General features: G+C 47.0%; 1 long non-coding RNA gene across 1 annotated transcript; it reads right to left on the reverse strand.

Moving 5' to 3' along the window:
* Window positions 1-1894: 1894 nt before the first annotated feature.
* LOC122387698 lies at window positions 1895-4654 on the reverse strand. Its single transcript, XR_006257650.1, has 2 exons — window positions 3886-4654; window positions 1895-2712 (listed from the first exon to the last, which is right to left on the reverse strand). It is a non-coding gene; the product is annotated as an uncharacterized LOC122387698 (long non-coding RNA).
* Window positions 4655-7999: the final 3345 nt, after the last annotated feature.

The raw sequence follows: 7999 nt of genomic DNA on the forward strand, positions 1-7999 counted from the left end.
CTTTGCGATTGAATTAGGCAATACAAAATGGATTTCGTTAACGTATAATTTGATTTTTATATTTGTATTTTTCATCAGACGATGAAAATATTAGGCATGTGTTTTTGTGTTGATAAACTCATGAAGTATGTAGCAAACTGACCACGTGGCGTCATAGATACATCCTTTACACTTGAACTTCTACTGGTTTCCGGTAGGCTAGGTGACCTCAAGCCAGGTCAGTGTGCTTGTGTCATTTGTTATCAAGATGCCGAGCCGCCGCCATACAGTTTGTGCCGCGGACTGCGAGAGAATAATCCAAGCGGTGGCAACGATAACGTTGCTGTGGCCCGCCAGTTGAGCGTAAAGAGGACGACCGGCTGGTTCATCGTGGCAAAGTGGATGCGTACCGGGGAGTCTGCTGCACGGAGGAGAGGGGGCAACCGACCGAGGAAGCTGGATGACATGATCGACTTCTACCTGATGCTGATTGACGACGACCCGAACAACCGGCGCCTGTCTGGCCAGAGAGGACACCTGGGCCGGGTGACCGCACCGGCGCGGCGACAACTGGCGGCGGCGGAGCGTTCAGTTGTGTGCATTTATTTTGCTGCTTGTGTTCATTGTTATTGCAGTGTTACGTTATGTTTTTTATGTGGCATGGCCATTGGCCATACACAAATGAAATTTTGTCTATCATGTTGCATTTTTTTTTAACCAGAGGCATTTCAAGCCGATGAGCCATTACTGTGGATTGAAATGATTCGTTAGCTGCATATATTTATTTGTTTAATAAAATATACTTGTATTAAAACCAAATTGTGTTGTATCGTGCAGTGGGACTAAAAAATAATTATATGGTGTTTTACGCACGTGTTACCAATTCATTATCTGCGAATATTTGTAGAGACAGTTCTTGTAGAGACAGTTCTTGTAGAGCAAGTTCAATCAAATCAAATACAGTTATGGGTATGTCGATTATGAATGCTCAGCTCATACATATTGATTATGTATACGATGAAGTTGGATAAAATCGTAAACGAAATTAAAATACCTTTGTCAAAATTGATTCACGCCCGTCTATATCAGATGGACGTTGTCATATTCAGTGCACTATGTCTAAATCCACTGAACAGTGTCGAAGTTGCGCACACTGCCTATTTTCAATGCCCCTTATCGTGAAGGCGCGTTGTGTCGATGGGAGGCGCACAATGTCGAAAGAGCACGCCTGTTGCCGGCTTAAATGAAATAAGTCTATATGACCTGCACAGATGCCGACTCGCAATGAAAAAAGGTGTAGTAGCAAACTGACCACGTGGCGTCATAGCTTAGCTACATCCTTTACACTTGAGCTTCTACTGGTTCCCGGTAGGCTAGGTGACCTCAAGCCACACACAAAGAAATATTGACACCGTTAGCGGTGTAATTGCACAGTACATATCTGAGCACTTGAGGAAGGTTAATTTAGTCCCTTCCCCGCTTAAATTACACGCATTAGCTTCTAAATGAACACCAAGAAGAAGGTAATCGAACACTGTTAGGAGGGTTGGGTGTTTTACTACACCATGATATAACGTTAACGGTGTTAAATTACACGGAGCTCTTTTTAAAAGTATGCTTATATCCTTAAGTTACCCCATTTACGCGGTTAAAAAACAGCCTGGAAGACCTTTTTTAACAAATAGTACATATCTGAGCAGTTGAAGGTTTTTTTACACCCATGGTATATCTACGAAAACACTCTTAATCTACTAAAAATATAGTTCTACGATTCTATTAATACAACGTTTTTACTGTTATAAACCACATTATAGGTATTAAAACACGTGCATATTATAATAATACCGTTGACTAATCTTAATATTTCAGGGTACATAACATTCGTAGATTCCTGCAAATGTCCAAACAAAGTGCCTCAACGAATACAAAACATGTTTATTCGCATGTTTCAAACACTGGTGTCGTAAACCAAGTATAACGAAACCGAAAATCACCATTTACGGCTAAGTTAGCACTTTCGCATCTCGCGATGACGATCCACAACCTCAAGGTTTGATTATATCGCCAAATAAGACATCCGCTAATAAACACAAAACAATTTGTCACCTATTGTAGGAGTTGGAACAAAACGTAGGACAAGTGGCCCAGAACATGCATGTATTCGAATGTTAAACAAAGGGTACACCAAAAACTTAGGCAGCAGCAACGCGTGAAACACATTCAATGACGTGGAAACATCCAACACCCGATACATAATCAAATCAAATTCTACTGACTCGGTAATCCCCTAACTCGCTATAATCCCACAGTAATTTCCTACGCATAATGACTCATAGCACTGCGGCACATCTTTGCGTCATAGCAATGACGCGTCATAGCAATGACGCATAGCACTGCGGCACTGGTGTAGGCAACCTATGCGAAACAGGAAATCACCATGGTGCTACCGTAAACAACGATTTTGTTATCATGACAAAGGCCTTTAAGAAGTGCGGCACATCTTTTGAAAGTTTTCAGAAAATTCAGGTTTGCTTTTTCAACAGCAAAAAAAAAAAACAAAACAAAAACAAAAACACAACTCTAACCAAGTGCGTCCGTATTATTGTCCCTTATGGGATTATTGCCCTGCATCAATCACTTCGACGCCGTCTCGTTGGAGTTCGCCACTGTTTGGCTGGCCGTAATCACAACAGCCCATAAGTCCACGAAGCTGTCCCACATCTTTGGCTGACTCTGAAACAAGCCAGAAGACCCGCGCTCATTTAACGATCCTTCATGTAATGCCTATTTAGGTACTTTGATCGGTTATTCGATACTTGATTCGCAATTTACTTTCATACCCTCCGAAAATAAAAACACGGTCTTGACAGGTATTATGCCCATTCCGGGCGTGGGTATTCAGCTCATACTTGGTGACTTTTCCTAAATATTCATTACGCAAACTTCAGCAAAAAAATGCCGTTTCAGGTCAGGTCAGGTCACCAGAGCGTTTTTTTTTTACCCCACCTCAGAAACGTTTGCAATCACGTCAGAGCTAGAGTTTTTCACGGAGCGATTTCACCTTTTCAGGTCATCATCACAGTACCAGTATGTGTAATTTGTATATATAAGAAATTGCATATCTGTCACCTGAGGTAAGGTCAGAGTCGTGATCTTTACATTACAAGTCCATGTGAAAATATTGAAATGCGTCCTGCTTTGAGTAAACGAGTCAAAACCATCCGATTCTTTCAGGATTATGACAGATTATCTGATCTGTAATGACTCAGATGCCATTTACTGACAAGGGTACTGGGAAGGGTCATCCGAGGTCATGTGACGTCATCAATGGTTTTTAGCTAATAAATCACGATCACGATGGTGCTAAAGACTTGTAAATGTACCAAACTGTTTGCCTGGTTATGACGCGTTGATTGGTATCCAGCGATCAGCGTGACCTTCTTAGGACAAATTTTGAAGTTGACCTTATAAGGTCATGCAAGTGTAGCGTGTGCTCGCCGGGAAAGAAAGCAACAACCTAGACCAAGATATATGTACAATAACGAGAATGAGATTTAGCGAAAGCAAATAGACAGTCCCTAAACAGAAAACCAAGGGCCCAACGCAGCGAGCCGGCCGCAGACCACGTTCGTCCGACTCCGCGCTCCCGCTCATTCTATAATTCGCCGCCGCGCGGCGCACCCCGTCCGCCCGACCGCCCGGTCACGTGACCAGTGGGCGGCCTCAGGCGGTGGCCGCTCACCGGTCGGCTGGCCGGTGGACCACCCGGCCGCCGGCCACCGCCGCGAAACGCCGTTTAGCATTTGTCACTCCGATTAGCGGTTTTCGAGATCTGAAGGGGGTCGAAAAGGCCCCCGCCCGATTCCGAACCTTCCAGAGCCCGTCCGGAGTAGGGTTATAACTTACCTTCGCGACAGGCGCACGCAGGAAAAGCTCCCGCAACCGGACGCTTCGAAACAGTCTAGCCTCCTCCACGTTTCCGCCTCAGTCATCCTGTTACTGCTGTATCTGCAGTCTGCAGCCACCATTCCACTTCTGTTCTCCACTTCATTTCCACAATATGCACCGCACAATTCGATAAACACCTAAACACCACTGATTCTTCATGGTCTGAGCACTGCCAATGCGCTTCCTTCCTTCTTTGTGGCGTCGGCCTGCCGCCAGGGGCGATTTCGGCTGTGTTGGTAATTCGTTTCTTGGATGACGTCTTCTGTATGAGGTGAGGCGGTGGCGATATTGGTGTCGTTCTGGGCAAGCCAGAACGAGTGCGAACGCTCAGGGCGTTGTACTTTTTGCGGGCGAATCCCTTGACCTTGTTCTGTTGGGCGTTGCTCAACTTCAGCTTTGTTCCTTGGCATTCGAACTTTGCGTATGTGCTGCTTTTGGGGCTGCCTCGGCGTAGTGGGTCCACCTCCACCTCTGTAAGCGGTGGAGCATGGAGGAGCAGGTGGCGATGGTCGTGTCACAACTGTACCCAGTGCGGCAGCCAGGACAGTGCATCCTTCCAGGCGGGCTGCAGATGTCGCCCGTATTCAGCGCAGATGCAGCGACTTTCGTACATTCCCACGAACAACAGGACCTTTTTTTCTCTCTCTCTCTTTCATTTTTTTCATTATTTTTTTTATTTATTTTTTTTATTCATTTTTTATTTTCATTTTTTTTTGGCTTTCTTTCCTTTTTTTGCCACTTTTTTTTGCCTCTTTTGTCAATTTGTACACTTAATGGACACAGCACAGCACAACACACATTTTTTTTAGTGAGTCTTCATTTATTATTTTTATTTCTTTATTTATTTATTTTTTTATTTTTTTTTTTATTTTTTTTTTTTGCTCACTTTTTATTTTTTACTAATTTTTTTTTTACTCACTTTTTTTTTGGGTCTCTTTCAGTATTTGGGCCGGCCCGTAGGGGGGGCCGTCTCCCCGATGTTGAAGTCTGCGCCGCCCCCGCCCCACAGGCCGGCCCGTCGAGCGCTGTCCTGCAGGTATGGGGGGGCCGGGGGGCGGGCAGCTGCTCTCGATGCTGAAGTTAGAGCCGCCCGCCCCCACGGTCGGCCCCCCGCTCCTCGTCGGTGCTGCGGCCGGCCCACGGGGCGGAAGGCAGCGCCGGAGCCGGAGCTTGCGCCGCCCCCGCCCCACAGGCCGGCCCTTCTTGTGTAGTCCTGTAGGTAATTGGGGGCCCAGGGGGGCGGGCAGCTGCTCTCGGTGTTGAAGTTAGAGCCGCCCGCCCCCACGGTCGGCCCCCGCTCCTCGTCTGTGCTGTGGCCGGCCCACGGGGCGGAAGGCAGCGCCGGAGCCGGAGACTGTGCCGCCCCCGCCCCACAGGCCGGTCCGTCGTTAAAAGATGTTGGTGTTTTGCCCTGGGGGCGGGCGGCAGCTCTCGGTGCTGAAGTTAAGCGCCGCCCGCCCCCCAGGCCGGTCTTGTTCTTGATGTCGGGCCCGTAGGGCGGGAAGCAGCCCCGCTATCGGGGGTTATGCCGCTCCCCGACCCGCAGGCCAGTCCGCCGATCTGATGGTATGAGCCCGAGAGGAGGGCGTCACGTCTGGAGTTGAAGGTGGTGCCGCCCCCACCTCTCAGGCCAGCCTGTCGTTCGCTATCGCTGTTTTTTTCCCTCATTTTTTTTTATCATTCTTATTATTTTTATTATTTTTTATTATTATTTTTTTTGTTTTCTTTTTGTGGGCTTTTCTTCGTTTTTTTCCTCTTTTGTTTTTTTTTTAACTTTGAGAAACACACATTTTCAAAGCACACATTGTCATACACATTCCTATCACACAAAAATCTTTACTTCAACACATTAAATTGTCACATATATGTCACGCATGTCTTTCTTTTTATGGCTTCGATTTTTTTTCCACGCCTCAGCCGACCAGACTGAGAAAAAAATAGCGGCGAACGCGGACGCGCATTCGTCCTTTTGCGCATGCGCGAAAGGAAACCCCCGTAAGCTACTTTGAGAACACCTCCACGGATATTTTACACCTTTCAGAAGTAACGGGTGTCTTTTAAAAGTATTTACAAGGTAATTATAGGCCTCAAGGTGTAAACGTACCGCTTTGCTGTCGTTTTAATACCTTCTTCGGTGTACATAAACTGATCCCATCTTTTTATAGTCTAGATATACTTTTTGTACCTCAACGGTGTTTGAGAAACTAACCACCTTCATTTCTACTTTGATAAAAAAGAAGGGATGTGTTATGGAAGTGTACGATCATTCTTTTGAAAATACCACTGACGTTAAATAGTGCATTCGGCGTAATTGTAGTCTCTGTAAAATATTCATGAAATACTTTGGTGTAAAATAAACCAGCTCGGTGTTAATATTTTTGTGTGTGCAGTACCTAGGGTTGTTAAAAAAAACCGAATTTTGGAAAAGTATATGGGCTCATGGTTCATGTGGTGCGGTATTCTTTTCTGAGTCCAATGATACCCTTTTTTCCGAAAAAGTATTACTGCTAGGCGCTGCTCAAACGGCTTAAAGAGGACCATGTTACGCCCGCCGACCGGCCGGTGTCAATAAGGGCGAGAATTCGACGCCGCACGGCGGCAGCAGCGCCTTATCGGCACCGCGCGCCACGACATCTGCCGGGCGGCCGGCTGGGCGGTGGGGGCGGTGGGAAGTTATAAGTGCGTGGTCTTATTGCACACGATCGGGGTGAGCTATCCCATGTTTTCGGGGCGGAAAGTTTCAGTGCAGTATCGGTGCGTCTGCCACGGTGGTCTGTGTCGATGGTATAGAAAATAACTCAAGCAGAGCTCAGAAAAGAATGAATGATTCCGGGTAGTTGCCTCGAAATAATCCGTTTCAAGAATACAGCCGCCTTCTTAACGTACTGTATCACTTGTTAATTCTTCAAAAAGCAGGCTCTGAGCAATAACAGACTTCTTTGCATTGCTGTTGACAATTTAAGTTGCTTTTGGACGGTGGCTCGCAGCCCCAATATGCTGCCGCGTAACTCTATTCCAACGACGAAACGGCAACTTAGCGAGAATCGAAAATTTAACGAAGTAGGTACAACAGGAGCTGGCAAGGCTCCTGCATTGGTCTATCCGTCATGAGTGACACACCGGGGTAATGTGTCACGTCAGGGCAGAGCTGTGTTCTATGCCGGGTCTGGATTCGGGTCTTGATCGGCATCGGTGGGCACGGCCGCCCTGGCCGGACTGCCGGCGTCGCTTATGCTCGAAGGATTGGATAAACGGCGCTTGATTTATATGAGTAGGTACTCCGGCTAATGTCTCTACTCATGTCTCACTTCGTCACACTGTCAGGGTGGCCACTCTGTCATTCCCAGACATGTTATGTTTTCTTTCGACCCGCTAATCAAAGTTACACCTGGCGTCGATTCTGTTGCCCCAGCATCTGACATCAACGTATCTGAATAATGACATTGGTGACGCATATGCTCGTCAAAGCCACCCCCAAACTTGGGCCGATGACTGTCGGGTCTCCTCCATATTCTGTCCTTGTGCATACTGCATTGCCAGCCCCTGCTGTACGTATATCGTGAATTTTCGATTCTCGCGAAGTTGCCGTTTCGCCGTTGGAATAAAGTTGCGCGGCAGCATATTGGGGGTGCGAGCCACCGTCAAAAACTAACGTAAATTGTCAACAGCAACGCAAAGAGGTGTGTTATTGCTCAGAGTTTGCTTTTTGAAGAATTAACAAGTGATACGGTACGTAAAGAAGGCAGCTGTATTCTTGAAACGGATTGTTTCGAGGCAACTACCCGGAATCATTCATTCTTTTCTGAGCTCTGCTTGAGTTATTTTCTATACCATCGACACAGACCACCGTGGCAGACGCACCGATGCTGCACTGAAACTTTCCGCCCCGAAAACATGGGATAGCTCACCCCGATCGTGTGCAATAAGACCACGCACTTATAACTTCCCACCGCCCAGCCGGCCGCCCGGCAGATGTGGCGCGCGGTGCCGATAAGGCGCTGCCGCCGCCGTGCGGCGTCGAACTCTCGCCCTTATTGACACCGGTCGGTCGGCGGGCGTAACATGGTCCTCT

This window comes from Amphibalanus amphitrite, unplaced genomic scaffold, assembly GCF_019059575.1.
Source record: "Amphibalanus amphitrite isolate SeventyFive unplaced genomic scaffold, NRLGWU_Aamphi_draft 000295F_arrow, whole genome shotgun sequence".
Lineage (NCBI taxonomy): Eukaryota > Metazoa > Arthropoda > Thecostraca > Balanomorpha > Balanidae > Amphibalanus > Amphibalanus amphitrite.